This window comes from Mytilus galloprovincialis, chromosome 4 (assembly GCF_965363235.1).
Source record: "Mytilus galloprovincialis chromosome 4, xbMytGall1.hap1.1, whole genome shotgun sequence".
Classification (NCBI taxonomy): Eukaryota; Metazoa; Mollusca; class Bivalvia; order Mytilida; family Mytilidae; genus Mytilus; species Mytilus galloprovincialis.
In genome coordinates, this window is record NC_134841.1 from 81,734,694 (window position 1) to 81,746,584 (window position 11,891).

Here is an 11,891-nt window from a genome sequence, read left to right on the forward strand (position 1 = left end):
CCTTTAATATGTCTTATGTTAGGCTCTTGTTTGCTGACATTTAGCTTTGTAGTAAACAATTTTATTTCTTTAGAAACCACATCCAGTTTATTGGTCGAGATTAAAGTATAGGGGATAAAATGAATACCTGAGTATTCATAGAAGACCAACCACAAATTTAAATGTTAATCTATTAAAAAAAATCAATCTTTAGTGAAATGAACAATGAATGTACTTACTGTTTTGAAATAGTTGCAGATTTCATCCCAATTAACAGCAGTTTTCAGGACCAATCAATTGTATTAATTTTTTAAAGGGGCCTTCCCATAAACAAAAATTTAGACATGCAAGTATGGGGTCTGAGTCTCTAACGATTAAGTTAAATAAACCAGTAATGTAGCTTTATAAACAGAAAGGACCTATATAGAAAGATTTTTATCAATAATTCCGTGAAGTTGTAATGTAAAAGGAGTAAGATTTCAGACTACTTGGTAAATACTTTTTGAGAGTAAAACAAAGGTATTTGGCATACTAATTTTTTTATTTCTTATAATTAGTTAATATACTCAAGCTAAATTTAAAACTTGTTTAGACTTTAAGAGAGACTTTAATATATTGTTGGTGGCTGGTATGAGATTTTTAAAATGATGGTATGTCCTCGTTTCCATGTTCTGACAAAAGATTATAAAACCAGTGATTATAGATGAAATTAAGATCCTATGTTTTATTTAAACTGTCACAGAAATTTATCAAACCATCTCTGTAGAGTATAGATATAAAGGAAAAAATGGTCATAAAACAGTGGCGGATCCAGAACTTTTCCTAAGGGGGGGCCCGCTGACTGACCTAAGAGGGGGCCCGCTCCAGTCATGCTTCAATGATTCCCTATATAATCAACCAAATTTTTCCCACGAAAGGGGGGGGCCCGGGCCCCCCCTGGATCCGCCTATGTAAAAAACATCAAAAAGAGCTTATGTTATACAATACCGGTAGGTGCTTTTGTTTTATTAATAGGGATTTTTCTGTGATAATATAAAGTAGATTAATGTAAAAAATAACATGATGACTAATTAAGGAGTCCCAGTTCTATTTTTAGGAAATTTTTAATTCAAAAACCGATCAAAGAAAACAAAATTGTAAATGAGAAGTTTTATAATTCTTTTTGGTGTATCATTGAAATACTCTATCTTCTCCTCTTAATTAAGCCTATATATTGTAAGAATGATAAGTTATTGAAATAGTGTAGATTGATTAGGGATGCAAAAGAATTATTGAAAGTTTCACACTTGCCAGTGAACAAATTAAATATTTTGTATATATATGGTGTCGAATCTCCATATAAACTAAATTGTAATGTGCAATATTGCATCCATGGGTGAACTGTCATGTCAATACATCATAATAAAACAAAACCTATAAAGATCATTTGTTTGCTTGTTATTTTATTATCATAATTGCATTCATACTGTAGATATTTCATTTGAATTTGGTTCCTTCCTTCCTATAGGTGTCATACCAGCAATTACTCCCTCAACTTTAGAACGTATGTGAAAGTAGGCCTACTCAGACAAAAAATAGTGCATTTGACGTCATTGTTCACCTAAACTAACCAACAAATTTGCAGAAATGAAACTTTTGTTGAAAGAGAAATATATTAAGACCATTTTGAGCCAAATTTTACCTGTCTAGGAGTTTGCATTTAAAATTGTGAATTAATGCGCTCCATGGTATACTAATTTAAGATTTCCAGAAAACCAGGGGTTATTTTTAGTGGTACCTCCTTTCGGGAGCTCTCTTCTTTCTTATATGATTTTGAATGTATGTTGAAAATTGGCATGCAGAAAGGTGACACCTGTACAATTCAGGATATACCTAGTTTCTATGAAGTTAAACTTGGGGTAAAATATTTAGAAAGCTGTGAAAATTGCCAAATTTGGTTGAACAGATAGGGACTTTTAATTGGTGGTATGACACCTATAACTTTCAAAAGCAAAATTGAAAAAATTATTAATTTTTAAAAGTTTGGTAGATTCAGAGCTATATAATTATAAAAGACAAACCTAATTGTATAATATGTATCTGATAGATTGTTGTAAAAAGATGCAAGGCACAAAAAGTCAACAAAAATGTTTACACTCATGATGTTGGATTTTTATACGACCGCAAAAATTTTAATTTTTTGGTCGTATATTGCTATTACGTTGGCGTCGTCGTCCTGCGTCGTCGTCGTCGTCCGAATACTTTGTTTTCGCACTCTTACTTTAGTAAAAGTGAATAGAAATCAATGAAATTTTAACACAAGGTTTAGTACCACGAAAGGAAGGTTGGGATTGATTTTGGGAGTTTTGGTCCCAACATTTTAGGAATTAGGGGCCAAAAAGGGCCCAAATAAGCATTTTCTTGGTTTTTGCACCATAACTTTAGTATAAGTAAATAGAAATCTATGAAATTTAAACACAAGGTTTATGACCATAAAAGGAAAGTTGGGTTTGATTTTGGGAGTTTTGGTCCCAACAGTTTAGGAATAAGGGGCCCAAAGGGTCCAAAATTGAACTTTGTGATTTCATCAAAAATTCAATAATTGGGGTTCTTTGATATGCCGAATCTAACTATGTATGTAGATTCTTAATTTTTGGTCCCGTTTTCAAATTGGTCTACATTAAGGTCCAAAGGGTCCAAAATTAAACTTAGTTTGATTTTAACAAAAATTGAATCCTTGGGGTTCTTTGATATGCTGAATTTAAAAATGTACTTAGATTTTTAATTATTGGCCTAGTTTTCAAGTTGGTCCAAATGGGGGTCCAAAATTAAACTTTGTTTGATTTCATCAAAAATTGAATAAATGGGTTCTTTGATATGCCAAATCTAACTGTGTATGTAGATTCTTAATTTTTGGTCCAGTTTTCAAATTGGTCTACATTAAGGTCCAAAGGGTCCAAAATTAAACTAAGTTTGATTTTAACAAAAATTAAATTCTTGAGCTTATTTGATATGCTTTATCTAAACATGTACTTTGATTTTTATGCAGTTAAGCTGCATTATGCGAGCACCCTAGATTTGTGTTCTACCCAATAAATCCTGAAATACTTGCCATTGTTATTATCTAGCTTGTTACTATGTTATATATAACTAATTGAACACTTTTTTAATACTTTTTATTCTGGATTACAAAAAAAATGACCAGAAAAACCTTAAATGATCGTCGATTTATCCAAAAGTTTTAAAGTTACACATAGGAAGTAGTGCTTATTAAAAATCCTTGTGTAGTTCATTATGACTTGTGCTTTTAGCTAAGATGTCAAAGAACAATCGTATGAAATATTTAATCGCCGAAAATCTCTTAAGACAAGCAGTTTAGATTTCCCAAATGACAAAAGTCGTAGGAATATTGTTTGTCATCAATACGTAGTACAACTACGTCAGTAGTCTATTATATAATTCAACTGTTCATGCTGTTGGCGGCAATTTCAAATTAGAAAAAGAAATTTTCGTAGCTTTTCAATTAGGAGGCAGGTGTGCAAATTAGCGGTGGTCCGAGGTCCGCGACTTTCCACTTTTGCAAGCGGAATTTCGACTAGGATAGTTGGTTTCTAGCTACGCCCGACGTAGTCGCCTTACATTTGAAAGAAAATAAGAAATTACTTTGCAAACCTTTTCACCATGTTCACCAAAATCTCCAATTAAACGAGCTAAAAACTTATTTTTATCATTATTATTCATGACGGCGATGTTCATTTTGTTCAACCGCTAGCTTTATACAGAAAATCGCCGACAAATATTGTATAAATTCGAGTAAAATCGTATCTGATTGACAAAAACAACATTGTAAACACATAACAATGGCGGCCGTGAAGACAAAATGTTACAAAATCGGATCCGATTCCGGAAGCGGATAAGGGTAATTCCGGATTTGACGATCATTTACAAAATAAATCCAAGCAGGTGAAAAAATACATCTATGCATGGTAAATGAATATAAACACTAGTATTGTAAACCTAAAGATATATGTAAAAGAAAGAAAAAGCAGAAAAATATTTTATTCAGAAACTAAAAATTACTTTTTGATAAATTTTAATTTAAAAATCCAATACAACGTGACAGCTGGGAACAGTATATCTGACAATATACATGTCCATGGTCACAGTCTAAATTTTCTTTATAAATGATAAATGATGATAATGCATGTGAGATGCTTTTAAAGTGTAAACATATTACTGCAATTTCGAGGGGTTATTTGTTTTTTTTTTTCTCAATTTTGAAGGGTCAATTAAAGTAGCTGAAAGTTTCATTCTTTATTTTCACAAATAATGCAACTATATTATATATACCTTAATGTAAGTAAATCATATGATATATAGCTGGCATTCTGTGGGCCACTCTACCCCCTCCTGTTTGATAACTTGGAAACGGTTGAGCTCCCCACCCCTAAACCATATGAGGAGCAGATCCAGGATTTTAGGTTAGGAGAGGCGCAAACTTAAATTTTCGCCGAGCAGAGCGAGGCTAAAAAAAAATTGAGGTAAAATTATCGGAATTTTCTTTATTAAGCTGAGAACAACCCATGCTTTGCAAATTTAAGGGGGGTGCAAGCCCGCAACCCTCCCCCGTCTGAATCCGCCCCTGCATATATTCAAGTATAGGACAATATAATAAATAAAAAATGAAATATAGGGGGAGTCCCTGGAGTTACCCCACCCCTCCCGTTTGAGAACTTGGAAACGGTCGAGATCCACACCCCTTAACCATATATATTCATGTTTGTGACAATATGAAAAATCAAATGAAATATAGGAAGAGTCGCTAGGGGTCACCCCACCCCTCCTGTTTTAGAATTTAAAAATGGTCGAGATCCCCATCCCTAAACCATATATATTAATGTATGGGACAATGTAACAAATCAGATGAAAGATAGGGGGAGTCCCTGAGGTCACTGTTCACCCTCCTGTTTGAGAACTTGGAAATGGTCAAGATCCTTACCCTTAAACCATATATACTCATGTATGGGACAATAAAACAAATCAAATGAAATATAAGGGAAGTCCCATTGGTCATCCCAACCCTCCTGTTTGAGAACTTGGAAACGGTCAAGATCCCCACACCAAAACAATATATATTCATGTATGGATCAATATAACTAATTAAATGAAATATAGGGGGAGTCCCTTGGGTCACCCTACCCTTCCTGTTTGAAAACTTGGAAACCAATGAGATCCCCACCCCTAAACCATATATATTCATGTATGGGACAATATAACAAATAAAATGAAATGTAGGGGAAGTCCCAAGGGTCACCCTACCCCCAGTGGCGGATCCAGAAATTTTCATAAGTGGGGCCCACTGACTGACCTAAGAGGGGCCCTCTCCAGTCATGCTTCAGTGATTCCCTATATTAGCAACCAAATTTTTCCCAAAAAGGGGGGCCGGGCCCCCTGCCCCCTAAATCCTCTGCCTACCCCTACCTGTTTGAGAACTTGAAAACCGTTGAGATCCCCACCCCTAAATTATATATATTCATATGTATGGGACAAAATAACAAATCATTTACATTTACTATGGGCAAGTCAGTCAGACCTCATCTTTGATCCCTGTTGTAGTGAACATTTGTCTGATTCGTGTCTCATAACTTTTGTACTATAGAACACAAACTCAGTTTTCTTTCCAGGGAAACCAGTCCATTCATACTATTACATGTTCATACTACGTCAAATTGAACTTCTGGCAGTCAAATAAAACCAAGGTTAACTACTAAGTAGAACAACTGTAATCATTGGGAACTTGTACCACTGCAGACTCACCATAAAAATATACATTGATATATGCATTGCTTTAAACCTTGATAACATATAAATTATTTGCCTTAATAAATAAATCATTAGATAAACATGAATGTACTATATATGAATGTTTAATGTTGAGGCAACATTGCCACAGTTTTCATAATTACGATTGCCTTGGTTTTTGGTTAACTGCCTTCAGCGCTTACAGCGCTTTGATTGATTATGGGCCCAGTTTTCAAGTTGGTCCAAATCAGGATTCCATATCAAGTATTGTGCAATAGCAAGAAATTTTCAATTGCACAGTATTGCACAATAGCAAGAAATATCTAATTGCACAATATTGTGCAATAGCAATTAATTTTCAATTGGAGTTATCTTTCTTTGTATAGAATAGTAGTTGATTATATATGTTGGAAATTTGCCAGACATGACTATGATGTCATTTTCTATTTTTATTTGCCAATAACTTTATGTAAATAACTTCATTGAAAATTTGCCAATATAAAATGTTGCTGATGAAGCTTTTTTTCCTTATCTTATCTAAAATGTTTTTAGATAATGTATGTTGGACATTTGCCAGACATGACTATTTACATTTTGGATATTGAACCATAATAGTTTAATATTAAATTTAAAAACTTTAAATTCTAATTTTTATTTCTTAAACCAAATTCATAATGTGACATAAACCTATGTTGTGTCAACTATTTAATCACAATCCACATTTATAGCTGTATCAAACTTAAAAGTTGTGTCAATACTTGTTCTCATTTCACATTTCATAAATAAAAAGAAAATTTCTTCAAACATTTTTTTGACAGGATTAATATTCAACAGCATAATGAATTGCTCAAAGGCAAAAAAAAATTTAAGTTCATTAGACCACATTCATTCTGTGTCAGAAACCTATGCTGTGTCAACTATTTAATTTTAGATTTAAATAAGTTTGAAGAAGAAATCTTTAATTGATTTGTAAAATCTTGACATTTGTTTTGTGTAAAAAACCCATATAATGTCAAAACTTTGATCACAATCCAAATTCAGAGCTGTATCACGCTTAAGAGCCAATCTGCCAGAAAACCATGCAAAACCGTCCGAAAGCCACTTTTGCCAAATGAGTTCATATTTGGCACATTGATGCACCTTAGTAATGTAATTAACCACACAAAATTTTTTTGGGAAATTTTGAACCGATCTTGATTTTTTTGGGGCGCCATTTTTTAACAGCTGAAATTGCTCGAAAACAGCAAAAATAAGCCTTTTTGGGCATATTTCGATGGTTTAAATAAAAAAACCTGGCAACATTTATAATTTTTTTATAGTTGTTCCTAGTAATACATCACATTAAGTGTAAGAATGCATAAAAATAACAATGCTGTCTATTAAGTGTATGTATAATCTAACCGTTTCAATATGTCTTATTTAGCTACATGTCCAAAATGGCTGATTTTGGTCATCTTTGAGAGCCAAAATACTCCAAGACCCGTTTATTATTGTAAAACAACATATCTACTTGCAAAGTATAACTATATATACCCAATCAAAAAAAATATTAAGCTCGGCAAATAATGTTGGTGTCTAGAATATGCCACAACAAAATGGGGTAGCCTGCATATTCAAATTTTCTCAAGTTTGCCGTCTAATTTTTAACATCTGACATATGATAGGATCTGGACTTATAGATAAGTATAACAACAAATGGAAAAGAATAATTAATGTTTCCTTTAATACATTAAGAAAATAATCATACATAAATACAAATTATTCATTACTAATCTAGAGGATCCCAGGAGCCGAAATAGCTTGAATTGACAAATTGTGCACCTCAAAACGATAAAAAACACATATTTCAAAAGCAATAAATTTAAAACAAGAGGTTAAACAGTTCAGAATAAGTTCAGACTGTAAAAATAAGTTTTTCTGACCACTTTTGCAATTTATTCTTATATTATATTGATATAGCTGTCAGATATTAGCAGAAAACTATGAAAATTTGTAAATTTACACACTTCAGGGACAATAGCTCATAGATGATAGTCCCAATTTTTCAGAAAAATTTTGGGTAGTTAGATCTTGTCATTTTGATAGTTTTTACAATATATATACATATATGTATGATACTTCTTCTAAAGTTATCAAAATAATGGTTTAAAAGAGAAAACTGTAAACAGTTGCAATATAGAGATGATTTTAACAGACACTAAGAGATGGACTTTTTTATGGTCCTTTGAGCCTAGTAGGCTAACAAGGTAATATTTGCCAGGTACCTACATATCTATATATGTTGCTGCAATGTGGTCAATACAAACATGAAAATCATAAATGCATCAACTGCAATGTGGTCAATACAAACATGATAATCATAAATGCATCTAAAACCAGATGTGCCAAAGCGACACGAATGGCCACGCCCCAACTGTTCAGGGATCGACCTCTGCGGTCGTATAAAGCTGCGCCCTGCGGAGCACCTGGTTTTCTGAGTGTTAGCATTCAATTTTACTTTTAGCTTACCTGGCACACATGAAATCGTGAGCTTTTGTAATTATTTTTCTAAAAATCTAAAGACACAAAGATCACATGCCTGTTCAGGGTGCCCCTCCCTTTTGTGGTATAATTTGATTGATTTTATAGGGAATCACTGAAGCATGACTGGAGCAGGCCCCTCTTAGGAAAGTCAGTGGGCCCCACTTATGAAATTTCTGGATCTGCCACTGAAAAGGTATTTAAAATTCTATGTTAAAGAAAGAGCAACACCATTTCAAAAGAAAAAAGATGAAATACAAAAAAACTGTCCACACTATAAAGGAACTAAGATTGACAAAAATGAATCCTTTCCAAAAAATTGGATGTGAACTTTGGTTCTCTGACAGGAAAAGCAGTTTGTGCTTTACTAGTGCTGCCATCTTATTGCTCATTACAAGATTATGCAAGGTAATAACATTATATTTGATAAGTATTCTTTTAATCATGCTGGTTTTTTTATACGACCGCAAACAAATTTTGCTTCATACAATGGTATCATGTTGTCGTCATCCGAAGACACATTTAGTTTCCGGACAATATAACATTAGATTTAGTGAATGGATCTCTATAAATTTTTACCAGAAGGTTTAATACCACTAAAGGAAGGTTGGGATTGATTTTGGGGGTTATGGTCCCAATAGTTTAGGAATTAGGGCCCAAAATGGGGTCCCAAAATAAGCATTTTTGTAGTTTTCAAACAATAACTTGTGTTTAAGTGTATGAATCTCTCTGAAATTATATCTCAAGTTTCCATACCCTGACGGTATGGTTAGTTATGACTTTTGGGGGTTATGGCTCAAAATGTTTTGAGATTGGGGGCTAAAAATGGCGAAATAAGGGGCAAAAAAAGGGCAAAAACTAGATTTTCCAGACATTAACTTTAGATTAAGTGAATGGATCTCTATAAATTTTTACCAGAAGGTTCAATACCACTAAAGGAAGGCTGGGATTGATTTTGGGGGTTATGGTCCCTATAGTTTAGGAATTTGGGCCCAAAATAAGCATTTTTGTAGTTTTCAAGCAATAACTTGTGTTAAAGTGGATGAATCTCTCTGAAGTTATACCACAAGTTTTCATACCATTAAGGCATGGTTAGTAATGATTTTTTTTTTGGGGGGGGGGGGGGGTTTATGGCTCAAAATGTTTTTGGAATTAGGGATAAAAAAAGGGGAGAAACTAGGTTTTTCCTGTCAATGGACAATGGAGACAATTTAAAAGCAGTGTAAGGGAGGTAATTCAAAAACAGTTAACATACGTTGTTTGGTTTGTTCGGATTTACCTCCCTTACACTACTTGTAAATAATGTATAAAGAAGTAAATAATGTACAAAGAAATTGCAAAAAAAAGGGGGTGGTAGTAGTTTTCAATTTTTTTTCCAAATTTCTCAAATTCCAAATTTTTGAAAAGTTTGAAGAAGAAATCTTTAAGTGCACAATATTGCATAATAGATTTGTAAGATCTTGACATTTGTTTCGTGTCAGAAACTCATATTATGTCAAGAACTCGATCACAATCCAAATTCAGAGCTGTATCAAGCTTAAATGTTGTGTCAATACTTGCCCCAACTGTTCAGGGTTTGACCTCTGTGGTCGTATAAGGCTGCACCCTGCGGAGCACCTGGTTTCTGATTTGAATAGGTTTACATTTTATCTGGAGCTTTATATCTTACTATAGGGTATATGTAATGAAGATTTGCTCATTATTGACGGCTTACAGTGCTTATAATTGCTTACCAGGTATATCCACGTTTTAAGGATATTTTTCTCATTGGAAATCACACCACATTTCCATACTTTTTTTTATGACCCAAGGAATGAAGAATTGGATATTGTTAAATAAATCATACCTATAGCATGAACATTCTGGAAAAGTTCAACCATTATATGATGGTGTCCTGTATTGACTTCAAGTTATTACTTTACATTTGATAAACTTTGTAGTTTCCTTGTTAACAGCACCCTCGATCATTGAAATCATAAGGGAAGCAATTGGAAGATATATATTCCATATACAGATGCTGCTCTGGTTTCCCTCCTTTAAAATGTTAATTAACAAAAGGACAATTAAAATTACATTTTGTTCTATTTTTATGCTCACCTGTCCCAAAGAGCCAAGTGAGCTTTTCTCATCACTTGGAGTCCGTCGTCGTCATTAACTTTTACAAAAATCTTCTCCTCTTAAACTCCTTGGCCAAATTTAACCAAACTTGGCCATAATCATGATTGGGGTATCTAACCGTTGTTGGGTTGCTTCCCCTGAATTGGCAATTTTAAGAAAAATTTTGCAGCTTTTGGTTTTTATCTTGAATATTATCATAGAGATAAACTGTAAACAGCAATTATGTTCAGCAAAGTAAAACCTAAAAATAAGTTTACATGACCAAAATTGTCAATTGACCTCTTAAAGAGTTATTGCCCTTTATACTCAATTTTTAACAATTTTCATAAATTTTGTAAATTTTTACAAAATATTTTCCACTGTAACTTACTGGGCTAAGTTTATTATAGATAAAGATAATTGTAAGCACAAAGAATGTTCAGTAAAGTAAGATCTACAAACACATCACAATCACCAAAACACAATTTTGTTATGCGGAATCCATCTGTGTCCTTTGTTTAATATGCACATAAACCAAGGTGAGCTACACAGGCTCTTTAAAGCCTCTAGTTCTAGGTGTAAGTTAATTGTATAAATCGAGCATAAAGGGTATACCTTATGACCATTGCCACCAAACTTTTTATTATCAAGTGGAAAGTCACTGAAATATATTTGACCCAATATTTGATAATTAATGCTTGCTTAAGGTGGTACCTAACACTACAGGGAGATAACTTTGTAAAATCAGCAGAACGTTTAAATGACGTTGTGTTCATATGGGAATATTAAGCTTCTCAATGATCAAAATAAGTGTTTGTCAAACAGCTATATAACCAGTGTAATTTTTCTGATTAAACGGTTGGTTCAAATTTTTTGAAATTTTTATATTTTTGTCAAAGGGTCAAAGTAAATACTTTGTCAAAATTTTAAGAATATTAAACGAGCCAAATTAATTTTAGTTTTAAGTGTTAGGTACCACCTTAATTTCGTCCTGAGAGACCTTGCTATAAGTGTGTCATTGGCTGTTGCAACCCTTTCCTGGTTCATGATGTCTAGTGGCAGATTGACCTATACTGATCAGTCTATCCATCCGTCCGTAGCAAATAGTGTCCGCTCTATATTTTTTACTTCGACATAGATATTTACCAACACCAGAGAGTGTGCCATAATGTATGTACATCTTCCTAGATCTACGTTCAAGGTCAGAAACTTTGGTTTCAGTTGACAACTCAATGTCCTATAATAAAGATCGTGTCTGCTCTATATCTTGAGAATAGTTATTATATCAAAGTTTATACTTGACATGTTCATTAACCAACACAAGAGGGTGTGCCATAATGTATGTACAACTTCCTGGGTCAAAGTTCAAGGTCAAAAACTTAGGTTTCAGTTGACAACCCCTTGTCTTATAATAAAGACCGTGTCAGCTTTATATCTTGAGAACCGTTATGATTTCAAAGTTTATACTTGATATGTTTATTAACAAACATCAGAGGGTGTGTCATAATGTATGT